At 31.5% G+C, this 16629-nt stretch overlaps 1 long non-coding RNA gene across 1 annotated transcript; it reads right to left on the bottom strand.

The window, feature by feature from the left end:
- Positions 1–2725: 2725 nt before the first annotated feature.
- Positions 2726–12953, bottom strand: LOC127720654 (uncharacterized). The gene is made up of 3 exons (XR_007990908.1): positions 12809–12953; positions 4897–5015; positions 2726–3041 (listed from the first exon to the last, which is right to left on the bottom strand). It is a non-coding gene; the product is annotated as an uncharacterized LOC127720654 (long non-coding RNA).
- Positions 12954–16629: the final 3676 nt, after the last annotated feature.

Here is a 16629-nt window from a genome sequence, read left to right as displayed (position 1 = left end):
CATACTGCTTCATTTTAAAACGTTTCAGAACTTGACCTTTTTTGAAATACTCAGACTTGACGAATTGATCTTTGTTATAATATGCAAGGCATGCTAGCTGTTCGTTTTTTAATAGTGTACTCGATATCTTGTTTTCCATATTTTAAACGGCAGATAAGACGATCTTTTGTATTCCAATCAAAGTTAACTGCGAACTGCATTTTTTTCATGAGAAACAAAGACATTCTAAAACATTTTATCAATCGATGCAAAGCGAACCTGCTCGCAAATTAATGGTCTAGATAAATTGGAGCTCCAAACTCCAACCTACATGTAGGTACTCAAATAGGTTGTCAAGCAAAATACATATAAAATACGTATGATACGAATATGAGTCAATTAGTACATACCGTGTTTCTGGAATAATCTTTAGCAATCCTCGAGACCAATATATTTGATAGTCAGAAACACAAAAAGTTCGACAGATTTGAGGTTACAGGGCCAAGGAGCCCAGAAATATAAAACGCCCTGTAACCAAAAAATTAACCACGTACAACAAAAAGATAGTGTGACGTCTGATTATCAGGTTTACACACAACATTGAGTTAAACATTCATCAGGGCAGAGTATGCAAACACTTATTAAATTAATGAACATTTTATCACGTCCCCCTTTTTCGATTGCTGCACCTCCGACTGAATTTTCATCCAATCTATTCTGAACTAACTCGACGGGTACTAACTGTTTTGATTCGAGCCCAACTGTGTAGACAAAAACGCCCGTCTTGTGTATTGAATTATAATCATGTTATCTATGATCAGTTTTTTATCTGTTTTATTCGACTCGTGATTTTGAATGCCAATCTTCTCTACCTTTTGACACCAGATAAATTTATTAACAAGATTTGAGTTTATTGTAAATTTACAATTGTCATCATTTATTCCATCTCAATCATTATCATAGGAACACTTTTAATTTCAATAGAGAAACTTTAAAATATCAGTACAACCAGTAATGATAGACATAATATAGCTAGGGAGTATTTTGTTCTTTTTGGTTAATAACATCATGCATAGAACTGATCTTAAGTACACGACTCTTTATGAGGCCTATTCAGTTACATTTACTGCAATACTGGAAACCCTCATTCAGAAAGCAAGACTGATAAATCTTATTTACACATCACCTGCGAAGTCCAATGATATTGTGGTTACACTTACATGTACAGGGCAGAGACTTGTATTAAGGGTCAGTAACATTATAAAAGCTACCGATGCTTCCAAAACGGGTTTTTGGGTTACATGACATAATCACTTGACAAACTGTAGGCATGTGCCTTTCCACCACTTTGCTTAATACCGAAAGTTTTGAAACACATAAATCAATACCTATGTGTACACAGGCAAATTTTGTTCACGTGAATTTAATGTGAAATTAACGTGAATTTCACGTGAAAAAATTCACGTGAATTTCACGTTAATCGAGCTTATACGCGTAATTCACGTGAAATATTTCACGTGAATTTCACGTTAAACTCACGTGATTTTCACGTGAAATACTGATTCACGTGAAATTCACGTGAAATTTTTCATGTGAAATTCACGTGAATTGAGCCTTCACGTGAAATTCACGTGAACTTTTCACGTGAAATTAACATGAATAGAGCTTCTTTTTTTAAATGAAATTAAAGTGAATTCAGCCTCAATCACACTAATTTCACAGGATTTGAGCTTATTTATGTAAGTCAATTCTAATCTAATACAAATTCTGTTTTGATATATATATAAACATGAAAAATATTCTTCTTGGTCTGGACCATGTGTTCATACTTCCATTCTGTTTTACTTTCTTTGTTTCCAAAATTTTTTGGTCTTAAACAAAGAAGGCAAGCAAATGCATCACAGGATATAAATTATATCCAGGGCACCTTAGTTCACTCCTAGAACTTTTTTGGTTGTGTTGAGTCTCAATCCTTTTTTGTAAATGATTTATGGACTGTGGTTATTTATAGAAGTTGATTGCACTGATGTATATTTCATTTGAGTTGATTTTTATTATGTTTGTATAAGTCATATTGTGTGGTCATCAGTTTTGACACAAACCAATCACATTATGGAAAAGACCTACTTGCAAAAGATGCCAATTCTCTTTATGAAGGTTTTGAAGAAAAAAAACTAGTTCACCTCGCCACATATTCATGTACCTGCTTAAAGCCAGAAATCTTTTCAGTGGTTGTCAAAAATCTCGTCTTAATAAAAAAAAAAATATTCAGAGAATTTGGTGTTGATGGCTATTCTTGATTCATATTGTAATTTTTTTTATAGCCTCTGGTCAATTAAATAGATCATGGCATATCTTTTAGACACCTGTCTTTTGTTGAGGACTGCATGTTAGCACCTTAATGCCTTTCAGGTGTTTTTGTTGTTATATTGCTGGCTGATTGATGTATACCTCATGTCTCATTGTACTAATAAACTAAAATAGAAAGTTCTGTGAAATATACAGATATAGCTGATATACAAATGTACCATATTGAAAGGCTCTCTGTAATTTACAACCATTTACTTCTTATTTCATATATGCAAAAATATTTTTTTTTTCTCATTTTAACACTGATCTTAAGGTTAAGGCAAAATGTTTACAAACAACAGGCATATACCATTAAAAGATCTCAAAGTTTGGCTGCACAATAAGCTAAAAGTTCTTGTTATTTCATTTTTTTATATAAAATTCATTTTAAAACATGCATTTTCATTTTTTTACTGTAACTTGTATGTTGACACAATAATTTGAATTTGAATTTTATTATATTCTGAAAGTACTTGTGGTTGAAAAAATATACACAATTGTTAATTCCAGTTGGTTTACGTTTCTTGAAAACACCACTACTATGACTACATGTCTGTTAATAATGTTTAAGAGTCCTCTTCTGCATATAATTGCTATTTGTACCTAAGGATTCCTTCATACATTTGCACTTCTCCTCCTAAGATGTTGCTCCAATGATAAAATCCTGTAATGCATACTTAGCAATCAGACTCTTTGAATACTTCCTACAGTTCCTGTAATATAATAAAATCAGCATGTTTGTTTCTGTAGTCAAGCAAAAAAGATAACACCAATTTAATCTCCAATGATTTACCAAACTTATAATTAGGAGATAACTGTTTTGTATTTTAAGCTCAGACATGATCAATTGGTGATTTGATGGTGATTTACCCAGTAAAACCCAGTAATTCCCACTGGGCTGGGCAATACTCATAAAACCCAGGTTTTTGCCAACCCTGTTTCAGGACATTTTGTAGCTCGCTATGCTGTATCAGTTTTGCTCATTGTTGAAAGCTGTACATATGATCATTTATAGTTGTCAATATTCAGTCATTTGGACTCTGGTGGATAGTTGTCTCATTGGCAATCATACCATGTCAAATTTTATAATAAATTACTTATGAAAACAAACCATATTCATGTACATGTATGTGTACTACACATTACCTGTATATATAAGTATACTTAGTGCCTATAGAAACACAACTCATCATTTCCAAGCCCCCTTCTTACATGTTTTAGCCCCATTTAAATTACAATACTAACACAGTATGTTTATGGCTCTATGCATTCTGGAAACATCTGGTTACCTGATACTTTTCCAGTTAAGAAATTTGTGATTAGCTTCCATAGGGGTATAAATCAAAACTCCAAATGATCTGAAAATTGATAATCTAGCAGACTGTACATTTTTTAATTACCTCTGCAACGGAGGTGTGGCGGTTCATTATGGTTGAACTTTGCCATGTTAACAAGTTGTACCTCCAAAACTGTAGGAGGAGATAGCCAGACAAACAAAGTATCCTCATCCGGACGGACAGGGGTAAATTGATATTATTCCCCCTCGACTGTTGCTGGGCATAACTACATGTGCTGTAGCATGTGTAAGGGGACCAGAAATGGGTTTTTATTGGCACTCAGTATAAATTTATATAAAATAGATATCACAAGAGACGAGTAAACACGCTGAAATGTCTTGCATGTTTTACTATTCATGATATATTTTATGTTGATTGTTCTAAACATGCTAAAGATATAATTTTACTATAAGTATGATATATAAACTTAACATAACCAATGATCCATGAAAAAAATACTGTCAAGCAAATAATGCCAAGGTCAGAAAAACCAAGCCAGACAGACATGTGCACCTTACAATCATTGCCTACCCCAAATATAGCTGATCTGTTAATTGATTATAGCTTGTATAGTATACAACAAACACAGTGGCAAATCCAGAAATTTTCATAAGTGGGGGCCCACTGACTGCCTAAGAAGGGGCCCGCTCTGGTCAAGCTTCAGTGATTCCCTATATAATCAACCAATTTTTTCCCAGAACAGGGAAGGGGGGGAGGCCCCCTGCCCCCCTATATCCGCCTCTGCAAACAGACCAAAATATGAAACTTATTATTGACTAATGAACTATGAATATCAGGTCATGGTAAGATGAACCCTGCCCAGACAGACATGTACACCATACAATCAGTTGCAGACAAGACAAAAATGGCCTAATTCATGATAGCAGTTATTGTTTAATCTTGGTCAAGCTATTTTGATAATTTTCCTCAAACTACAAGCATAACATATATACACATGGGAATATTAATATGAAATAAGAATTGAAATCTAAGGAAATCCAGAATATAAAATTCTATTCTCATAAATTTACATGGACTGAAAAAGGGTAAACAAATCTAACTACATGCCTATTCCATACATGTATATATAGCAGATTAACTTTTCCCTTGATCTGTTGATTGATAGTGTTTTTTTATTTTGTCAGTTTGCGTGGACTCCTTTTTAAATTTGCACAGGATTCGGCATTTTTGTCATACAATTTTGACAGCAAATACTGTAACAAATACATACCAGTTACATGTACTGTATCTATAGGGTCTCCACTACATGTATATCTAATCAAGTCATTCATTTCATCGAAACATATAACATGTATAACTTCACTTCCACTTACATCTGGGGAGCTAATTCTGAAAATTTAAATTCCAGTGATTATTATAAATATAAGATCTGAACCTGATCATGCTGATGAACTGTTTTCCAAATAAAAAAATGGCAATACAACTGAAAATTCATTTAGATATATGTCAAATTCACACAGGCAATTGTTTTAAATAAATGTTGATAGTGTCCACATGAGGACACAGATGATGCCCCTGCTTGCATATCATATAGTTATAAAGGGACATAACTGAAGAACGGTAAAAGTGATGCTACCCAAATTTGAACTTGATCTGAGTTTTGTGGTAATAAGCATTGTATGTAAGTCTCATAACATTCGGTTGAGGCTAACTTAAGTAGAAAACAGAAACTAAAAATTCAGCAATTTTTCTATTTGTAAACACGCAATACTCTAGAACGGTTGTGTATAAGTTTCATCACATTTGGTTGAGGCAAACTTAAGTTAGAGAACGGAAACTAAAACTTTTGCAATTTTTTCATTTCTAAAGGGCATAACTCTAGAACGGTTAGAGTGACGCCACCAAAATTCAAACTTGATCTGTGTTTTGTGGTAATAAGAATTGTGTATAATTTTCATAACTTTTGGTTGGGGCAAACTTAAGTTAGAGAACGGAAACTAAAAATTTTGCAATTTTTCCATTTATAAAGGGGCATAACTCTAGAACGGTTAAAGTGACGCCACCAAAATTAATTCAAACTTGATCTGTGTTTTCTGGTACTAAGCATTGTGTATAAGTTTCAAAACATTTGGTTGAAGTTAGAGAACGGAAACCAATTTTGGGACGTACGTACAGACGGACAAGGGTAAAACTGAATGCCCCCACCGCTACGGCAGGGGCATAAAAATATTCACCAAGAGAGAAAACAATTAATTTTTCTTTTAACCAATAAGTGAACATCACTAGCAAAATGACTAGTACTAAATTTCTAGATGGAACTGTTGCGCATTTTGTCAGGATCTTTAACAGCTGAGTAAACAGTATTGTTCTGTTCATTGTTGAAGGTCTTAAAGTGGCCTAAAACTGCTTACATCCCCTTCATTTTGACCGTGGCTGATCATGATAGTTTTCTTATTGGCAATCCTACCACATCTTCTTATTTTCAAATTACTAAAAATTATCAATCTGCAACAATTAAATTCTATTTATATACACAGCTACTTTTGCATAGGTACTATTTCTGTACCAAACATATGTAGTACTGGAAATCTACTTTTAATATTCAGTACTATTTTGTTACTTTAAAATTAGTGCAATATTTAGGAAACTTTATTTTACAGTAGCAGTGTACATGTACATTGTATATATATTGATTAAAGGTAATCTGATCATCTCTATGAAGCAATGTTCAAAACACTCTGCAATTATCAGAAATCAAATTTATTTAAAGTCCAATGACAAAGCATATGTGCAAAACACTCAAAACTTTTTTTAAGTACCACAATCTGACAGAATTCATACATATACACAATCAGTGAGGCATAAAATGAAGGTCAAAAAGATATACTTTTTGTTGGATGCTGCATCATCATTATTAGTTAAATGAATGCAAGACATTGAGTACATGTAGTTACTAGTACATAATATTCGAACTTAAAATAAAGGATAATCTGATTTTTATCAGTCTCTGATCAGAAATAAAGCCACACAACAGCGAAATATATGTATCAGAGATGCACATACAATCATTGAATATATGTTTAAGATTAATACTTAGCATTGGCTGTCAACGTACATGTTTTGGTACATGTAAAAATGGACTGTCTGATAGGCAAACTCCACATAGAGATTGGACACTACATGTAGGTTACTTCATTAATTCCAGTATCAGTCATTATCAATAGTCAACTCCTCTGCCCATACCTTGTAATACTGCTGAAAGGGAGAAAACAGTACATTTGTGGACGCAATACTATTCAAAGAGTTTTGCAAACAATTAGCTTATAATATACATGTATTTCTTGCTATATGTATTTATATTAAACTTAGAATTGTACTATCAAATATCAACTAGAGGCTCTCAAGAGCCTGTGTCACTCACCTGTAACCACTGTTGTTTTGAAAATCATAATTAATAGTATTACATGTATTAGATACCCTTTTAATGATTTTATTAAATTTGGTCAAGTAGTTTAAACTAAAAGCAGGTCATCCCATTGTAGTCTTACAACAGTAACTGAAGACCCCTTGTCATTATTAAATTAGTTTTCAAGTTGTAACCATTTGAAATTGATTGTTTACTATTTCCCCTTAGACTGTATAGGATTTGCTCATTGTTGAAGGATGAACTGTGACCTGTAGTTTATGTTAACTTCTACATGTATGTCATTTAATCTTGGGTGAAGGGAAATTATACCATATCTTCTTTTATCTACAAATGTATATATTAGTTCAGGTGTATGAACATATACAAATGATGTACAATGTATATTATTCAAGACTTAAATGTTTGGAAACCAGAAAATCCTTCTTTTTTTTTTTGGCCCCAAATTATTAAATGGCATGAATGGTTTACATGGTTTAGTCTGTTACCCCAAAAATTAATCCAAACCTTCTTTTGAGGTATGGAACCTACAAATGACCTATTAAGTAGTACAATTTTATAGTTATCCTACACTTATACACAATTTATTGCCATGAAACATGAAAAATGCTTGTTTTGGACCATAATTCCTACATTTGTCCTAAACAGTTTCTGCTATAAAAAAAAATCATCTGAACTGAAACAAAATTTGAACTTGATATGCAACTTGTCATGGTAAAACTACATGTATACCATGCAATAATCATGAAAATTATCAGATCAATATCTTCAAGCATATATAACAATAAAATGCTCTGCTGGGCGCAGCTTGATACGACCGCAGAGGTCGAACCCTGAACAGTTGGAGCAAGTATGGACACAACATTCAAGCTTGATACAGCTTTGGATTGTGATTAAATATTTGACACAGCATAGGTTTCTGACACAGAATGAATGTGGTCAAAGAACTTAAAAATTTTTAATTTACCTATTATGGTCCAATATCTAAAATCTAAATACATACACGGTTAGATTCAGCATATCAAAGAACCCCAAGAATTCAATTTTTTGTTAATTTTTTGTTAAAATCAAACTAAGTTTCATTTTGGACCCTTTGGACCCTAATGTAGACTAATTTGAACAAGAGGCTGTCAGAGAGACAGCAAACCGGATTTCCTGCAGAGGTCGAACCCTGAACAGTTGAGCAAGTATGGACACTACATTTAAACTTAAAACAGCTCTGAATTTGGATTGTGATTGAATATTTGACACATCATAGGTTTGTGACACAAAATGAATGTAGTCAAAGAACTGATATATTTGAAATTGGACATTTAAATACCTATTATGGTCCAATATCCAAAATCTAAGTACATATTAGAATCAGCATATCAAAGAACCCCAAGAATTCAATTTTTGATGAAATCAGACAAAAGTTTAATCTAGGACCCTTTGGACCCTGATTTGGACCAACTTGAAAACTGGGCCTAAAAATCTAATATCTAAATAGAGTTTAAATTCAGCATTTGAAAGAACCCTATATATATATTTAATTTATGTTGAAATGAAACACAGGTTAATTTTATCCATAATATTTTCTGTGCAAATGGAAATAACTCAAACTGGATAAATAGTTCTCTAAAATAAGATATGATGCATTTTTTCAAATTATAATCAATAATATAATAACAACAACCAGTGATGACTAATTAATATAAGTTCTCTAAAATTAGATATGATTTAACACTCAATATTGTTAGAATCAGCATATCAAAGAACCAAAGAATTCAATTTTTGATGAAATTAAACAAAATTTAATTTAGGACCCTTTGGACCTCAATGTGGTATTATCTTATTAATAATGAAAAGCTCGACCGTTTACAAGTTCTTAAACAGGAGGGGGGTGGGGGTGACCCAAAGGGACTCGCCTTATACCCCCATGGATTTCATTTGATTTGTTTTATTGTCCCATACAAGAATATATATGGTTTCGGGGTGGTGATCTTGACCCTTTACAAGTTTTCAAAAAGAATGGGGTGGGGGTGACCCCAGGGGACTCGCCTAAAATTTTGAGGCAATTACCCCCAAAATCAATCCCAGCATTCCCTTTGTGATATGAAAACCTTGTGGTACAATGTCAGAGAGATCCATACACTAACACACAAGTTATTGTCTGGAAGTTACAAAAATGCTTATTTTTGGCCCCTAATTTCTTAACTGTTGATACCATAACCCCCAAAATCAATCCCAACCTTCCTTTTGTGGTATCAAACCTTATGGTAAAATTTCATAGAGATCCATTCACTTGAACTAAAGTTATTGTGCGAAAACCAATGTGTCTTCGGACGAAGACGACGACGCCAACTTCATACCAATATACGACCGCAAAATTTTTTAATTTTTTGCGATTGTATAAAAATGAAAGTGAAAAACTGATTGTTTGCGTGAGTGTAGCTCTGCAAAATTAAAACAACTTAAGTTATTTTTTCTGAACAGAATATATATTGAACTTGATCTGTGAACTTGTCATAATGTATACATATCTAAATATTATTGTTTATAATAATATTGTTTGTTTGCTATATGCCCTTCTGGGGCCCTAATTTGGTGAATAAAAATATTCTATTCTATTCTATATATAAGGGCGAGGGTTTGGATTCCCCTAACATGTTTAACCCCGCCACATTCTGTATATTTGTGCCGGTCCCAAGTCAGGAGCCTGTAATATTAATTTAGTGGTTGTCCTTTGTTGCTTTGTTACATATATATTTGTTTTTAGCGTTCATTTTTTATACATTAATTATGCCATTAGTTTTCTTGTTTGTATGTTTTACATTTGTGATTTTGGGGCCTTTTATAGCTGGGTTTGTGGTATGGGCTTTGCTCATTGTTGAAGGCCATACGCAACTATTATCAGCACCCGCTTTGCGCATGCGTCAAATTTGACCACAATCGATATCGATAAATTTACTATAGATTGTTAAAGGAAATCTTAAATTTTGATTAGCTGTCTGTAAATATCATTAAATTTCTTTTTCATTGGCATCAATTTTGAAAGTTCAATTTATAAGCTTTCTACAGATCTAATTTGTATTTTGATAAGGATTGCAGAAGTTAGGGCCTTTTTTCAATTAAAGAACACCGGGTGCACGACCTATTACATTGTACTTCATACAATACGAAACCAAAAATGTGTGCACATGGGTTTTCTTTAATGAATTGACATAACATCTTTATTAGAAACAGCTTCATTCGCATGTATATTTATTCTCTGGTTTTAAATCTATCCAACGATATAAATTTCATATTTTACAATTTTTTTTGAATCAGGGCCTTTTTTATTCAAAAATCAAGATGCGATCATTTTTTGAAGTTGACCAGAAATAATCTAAGTCAAACCGGTAAATATAATATTCATGGATAAATAATTAACACATGACAATGTGATAACTTCTGTTATTCTCAGTAGACATGAGTTGTTTGTGTTTTTTTTTCTTTGACGGTTTAACAATGTTTAATAGCCTCTTTCTTTTCAAGTTTGTATTCAATTGTAAATTTCAATGCACAAAAGTTTCAAATGAGAAAAAAAAAAATATTCTCCAAGATAAACCAATTGCCAAAGTCTTAAAAGAATAAGACAAGGGCAGCATATGTGCCAGTGTGGACTATATACGAAAATATTTGTATATAGTAATGCTAATTTAAAGATTACAAAACGGCAATAGCTTAGAATTGAAATAAATTGAACTAAAATATTTTAACAGTTTAAGAAACAAAATTTTAGATACATACATGTACATGTGAATTTACTAGTCTATTGCTTGTTTGATGCACATTCTCCTTTTATACACTTAACTTTAAGAAAAATAAATCGCATTGAACAAAATAAATATTATTTTTAAATTGTCTCCGTCCTTTCAAAAGATTCTATCATGAAAAAAATTTTAATTTAGCAATTGAACATTTAATGATTTATGTAAAGTATTTATTAAAAAGGAAACTTATTTTAATTATTTTTCTGTTAATGTAAAGTTTACGGAGAGCTGTCTCATTGGCACTCATACCACATCTTCTTACATTTACAAAATTTATAAAAAAAAAAATGTATATTGTACATGTATTTGCAGAATTTGAAATTTTTAATTTATCAAATGAATAAGATAATTGGAATCGTTAAAATTCAGAATTATACTTGAAAACAGATGCCTGCGACCCCTGTTGTTTCGATTAGCATGTTTTCTAAAGATATCCGTGTGAAGTTCACAAATTTCAACATGTATTTGGTCACCTGGTGTGAATTTCAGATAAAATTGTCAAGTTCAAATCTGTGGTTAAAACTTTCCTTTACATATCAGTTATATTATTATCTGGGCAGGGTACTCCCCCCCTTTTTTTATATTATACTCTGAACATTATTGTATACACTTTTTCTGTGGGACTTTCTTTATGTAAAACAAGATAAAAATCTACATTGTCTCATATTCGGATTTACGTTGAAAGAAAGGTTTAAGATATATCAAAATCGAACAACATCGTGTGAACATTTCTATTGATGACTATAGTGAATCATTTTTCGATTATGTATTTTGTTATTACATGAATTACATCTATCCATATTTTGATTGTCAACTCATTGCATACTTCTCTAAAAATGATGTTACTGAAATCAAGAATATTATATCTAATATAATATAACCTCACAATTACAACCCTCTTGCTTTTGAAATTGTTAAAGAACAATTTTAATTTTATGTAAGTGCTTTTATAAACTATAACAAGCCAACGATTTAATGATAGATATATATACATGTATATATGTTTGGTTATCATAATCTCGTATTTGTCCTTTTTCAACTTTTTATTTTGTATGTTTTATATTCGGTAAATCATTCCACATCTTCTTTTTTATACTGTATCGTTTTGTTGTCATTATTGATTCATACCATTTGTAGTTTTCTGTAATCTAAATATGCTGGAATAAAAAAAATTGACACAATTCAAGTCAATTGTGTTGCTTCTGATATGACGTTAAATCTAATTTCAAAGTGAGGTACAGCCACGTGACCAGTATTAGAGTGTACATTTTGTACAACAGATTAGGTACATTGTATTTGATCTGGTTTTGATGCTAGCAAGTCCGGAAACTTGTCAGTGATTGTCCTGTGTCATGTATGTGATAACTGCAAGTCAGCCAAGTGTTTGTTATCTATATAACTTTTGAGTTAATCATAGATAAGATAGTAATACGTATGATTTGAATCATACACAAATAAAAAAAGAAGTGACAAATTTATACTGTATAAGACTCAGTCAGAATTTGACATATCCATCTCCATTATTCATAAATATTTTTTAATCTGCCATTATCTGGGAAGTTGCGACACTTAAAGAATTCGATATGAGAAACTAAATCATGAATGCGTCTTAAAAGAGTTAAGTATCCATATGAACATTGAAAAATTATAAGCAGGTAATGAACTAATAAGTTGGTAGTTTAACTTTAGTTTGTTCAAATTGTTAAAAAAAATCGATAGCTTAAGACCCCTTGACTTCGTGAATAACAGAATGCAAGCTACGTTACTGTATACAAATAATAAAATAACTTACAATTCAACTGGAATTTGAAATTAGATGCGTTAGGTCCTATGGGGCGAACGTGTATAAAAATTATTTGGGAGCGAACGAAAACGATACCAAAATCGAAGATGAAAACCATTCTCATTCAGTCATTGCAGATTTCTGTTTATTCCTGCACTATTAAATCATTTGTTTGAGTTACCTGTAGTACATCCTCGAGTATTCATTGATTCATAGCTCATTGGTATTGTTTGTCTTGTTAAATTAACTGAAACAAGTACTGTTGTTGACAATCGGCTGACGGCGTTCTTCTCTTTAAGACGCGTCATAATCTGTATCTTACAAGCGTTTTAAAAAAACCCGACTCCGGACGAGAGATTCACGGATATTGTCCTGATCTGATGTTCAAAGTATTTCTCCATGTGAAAAGTGAAAAATAGGTACCTGCTAGTTCCCCCATTCCTACTATACAAATCCTTGGAACATATAACAAATTATTTTGTTAATAAGCATCCTTTACATAGGAGCACCTCCACATGGAGCTGTTAGTTAATTAAACCCTTACAACTATTTAATATATATATTTATAAAATCTGGGACTATTATACTAACTTAGTATAATAGTCCCAGATAAAATATAATAAATATAATTTCAATTATGACTGTGATTTCATTGTGTAAAAGAATATATATATATATCTATACAAAAGTAAAATGTTTAACCCTAATTCAATGAGCAAGCCTTGTCTAATTGGCAATCATTTACCACACATTTATTAATGCTTAAAGAATGTAAGTTTTTTTTAATAATAAAGTGTAAATGTAACCAAGGAATTGTATATTTAAATATACAATTCCTTGATGTAACCATTCATTTTTTCTGAATAAAAACATTAATCTAAGAATACAGGGACGTAAAATTGTTTTGTAATTTTAAAATGTGTCCCAGTGCAACAATTGATCATGCAATCTTTCAATTTCAAAGATTATAAACAAAATTTGCTTCTTGTATAGATGTCATGTTATAAAAAGCAATACAACAAATTTTATACTGCACTTTCAATATACTTAAAAAATTGATAAACATTCAAATTTACATTTATTGACAAAATTTAGTACATATAAAATTCTGTTCTGTATTCTTACTAGTTTTTATTCATATATGTCCTAATGTTAAACTTATGTGCGATTCAATGCTCACAAATTTTTTTGACTTATAAGTTTGAGGAAAAGTTTTATGCACAGTAAAAAAGGGAGATAACTCATGTTTGGAAGTTAATGATATATATATGATATATATTATCCTTTTTTTCTTTGCAATAATGGGAAGTAAAGAATCTATTACAGTAACAGTAATCTATTTCATAAGTTGGAGTTACCTCCCACATTTTTTAAAAGTATAAAAGTAAAGAAGACATAAGATGTGTGAAAGTAATTAAATTTACTACTTAATAATTATAGAAATATTACTAGTAAATCAATTAGTCCATCAATATAGGCATCTAGGAATTTGAAATAAGAGATACACATGTATACAAAATTCCATCCTAATGACTCTACTAGAGATAAATATAAACAGTGATAGAAAATATAATTCAAAACCAATATGTTTTTGTAGTTGCATCTAACCCACTATCAAGGGAGATAATTCATGCTTAACAAAAAGATAAATATTTATCATTTACAATGATTGTATGTCCAAATGTGTAAATCTTGAGAGACAAAGAATAACAGTTTTGAAATGATTCAATTTTGCAAAAAGAAAATTGGAATGAATAATAGCAAAATTCAGGTGAATTTGTTTCTCATGTTACAAAAATTTAACTCAATAAAGTTAAATTTCTCTTATGAATTCATGGTTTAATTCAGATAAAATGAAACATAACATTTTCACATGAGTTTTGATTCATGTTAATTTCATGCGAAATTGTTCACGTGAATTTAACGTGAAATTTTTCATGTGAATATATCATGAAATATTCACATGAATTTAACGTTAAATATTCACGTGAATTTCACGTGAAAATAGAATTTTTTAAATTAAATTAAGATTTCCATGAAATATATGATACATATAATACAAGATATTAGAGGTTGACAAAATGTTTGATTTTCGGTTATTTTTTTTTTAACTTAGACACCATTTATATTTTTTCACGTGAAATTCACATGAAATGTTTTACGTGAAATTCACGTGAAATAATTTCACGTGAAAATTTAACGTGAATTTCACGTGAAATCACTTCACGTGAAATTAACGTGAAATTCATGTGAAATTCATGTGAAATTCAAGTGAAATTCATGTGAAATTCACGTGAAATTCATGTGAAATTCACGTGAAATTCACGTGAAATGAGATTCACGTGAAATTCACGTGAAATGAGATTCACGTGAAATTCACGTGAGCAAAATTTGGCTGTGTAAAGCGTTCCTGATGAAGGTAAATCCAGAAAAGCGCTTCGGACGCAAGCAATTATTAAACGTGCTGTTTTCAGTTTTTTTTATTCAAATTTTCCATAAATCGAATGTAATTGATGTACATCTATCCCATCAATCTTGCAATTGAGGATACACAGACACATTTTTAAGTATGCTTCATGTCTTGACTTTTAAAAATTAACAATGAGGGTATATTGAGAACAAAATTTAATTTCAAGTTTGATGGGATAGATGTATATAAATTAGATTTGATTTATGGAAGATTTTAATAAGAGCTTTGATTCTTATGACCTTAACACCGTATGTTGTGTCACGTTTGAGTTCATGCAATACAAGGATAGATGGTTTCCAGTCTTTTTGAGAGGAAAAACCCCATCACGAGTTACTTGACCATTAAGTTTATTTTAAGAATAAGAGTATAAGAAGTTTGATAGGTTCTCCTATTGATTTGTGTAAAAGTGTTGTGTACCAACGTCTTTTTGGCCACAGTGGACTAATTAGTAGTATTACACATAGGTATTGATTTATGTGTTTCAAAACTTTCGGTATTAGGCAAAGTGGTGGAAAGGCACATGCCTACAGTTTGTCAAGTGATTATGTCATGTAACCCAAAAACCCGTTTTGGAAGCATCGGTAGCTTTTATAATGTTACTGACCCTTAATACAAGTCTCTGCCCTGTACATGTAAGTGTAGCCACAATATCATTGGACTTCGCAGGTGATGTGTAAATAAGATTTATCAGTCTTGATTTCTGAATGAGGGTTTCCAGTATTGCAGTAAATGTAACTGAATAGGCCTCATAAAGAGTCGTGTACTTAAGATCAGTTCTATGCATGATGTTATTAACCAAAAAGAACAAAATACTCCCTAGCTATATTATGTCTATCATTACTGGTTGTACTGATATTTTAAAGTTTCTCTATTGAAATTAAAAGTGTTCCTATGTTAATGATTGAGATGGAATAAATGATGACAATTGTAAATTTACAATAAACTCAAATCTTGTTAATAGATTTATTTGGTGTCAAAAGGTAGAGAAGATTGGCATTCAAAATCACGAGTCGAATAAAACAGATAAAAAAGTGATCATAGATAACATGATTATAATTCAATACACAAGACGGGCGTTTTGTCTACACAGTTGGGCTTGAATCAAAACAGTTAGTACCCGTCGAGTTAGTTCAGAATAGATTCGATGAAAATTCAGTCGGAGGTGCAGCAATCGAAAAAGGGGGACGTGATAAAATGTTCATTAATATAATAAGTGTTGCATACTCTGCCCTGATGAATGTTTAACTCAATGTTGTGTGTAAACCTGATAATCAGACGTCACACTATCTTTTTGTTGTACGTGGTTAATTTTTTGGTTACAGGGCGTTTTATATTTCTGGGCTCCTTGGCCCTGTAACCTCAAATCTGTCGAACTTTTTGTGTTTCTGACTATCAAATATATTGGTCTCGAGGATTGCTAAAGATTATTCCAGAAACACGGTATGTACTAATTGACTCATATTCGTATCATACGTATTTTATATGTATTTTGCTTGACAACCTATTTGAGTACCTACATGTAGGTTGGAGTT

The sequence above is a fragment of the Mytilus californianus genome, unplaced genomic scaffold, assembly GCF_021869535.1.
Source record: "Mytilus californianus isolate M0D057914Y unplaced genomic scaffold, xbMytCali1.0.p SCAF_11, whole genome shotgun sequence".
Taxonomy (NCBI): domain Eukaryota; kingdom Metazoa; phylum Mollusca; class Bivalvia; order Mytilida; family Mytilidae; genus Mytilus; species Mytilus californianus.
The sequence above is the reverse complement of the archived record's forward strand: the minus strand, read 5'-3'. Positions and strand labels throughout refer to the sequence as shown.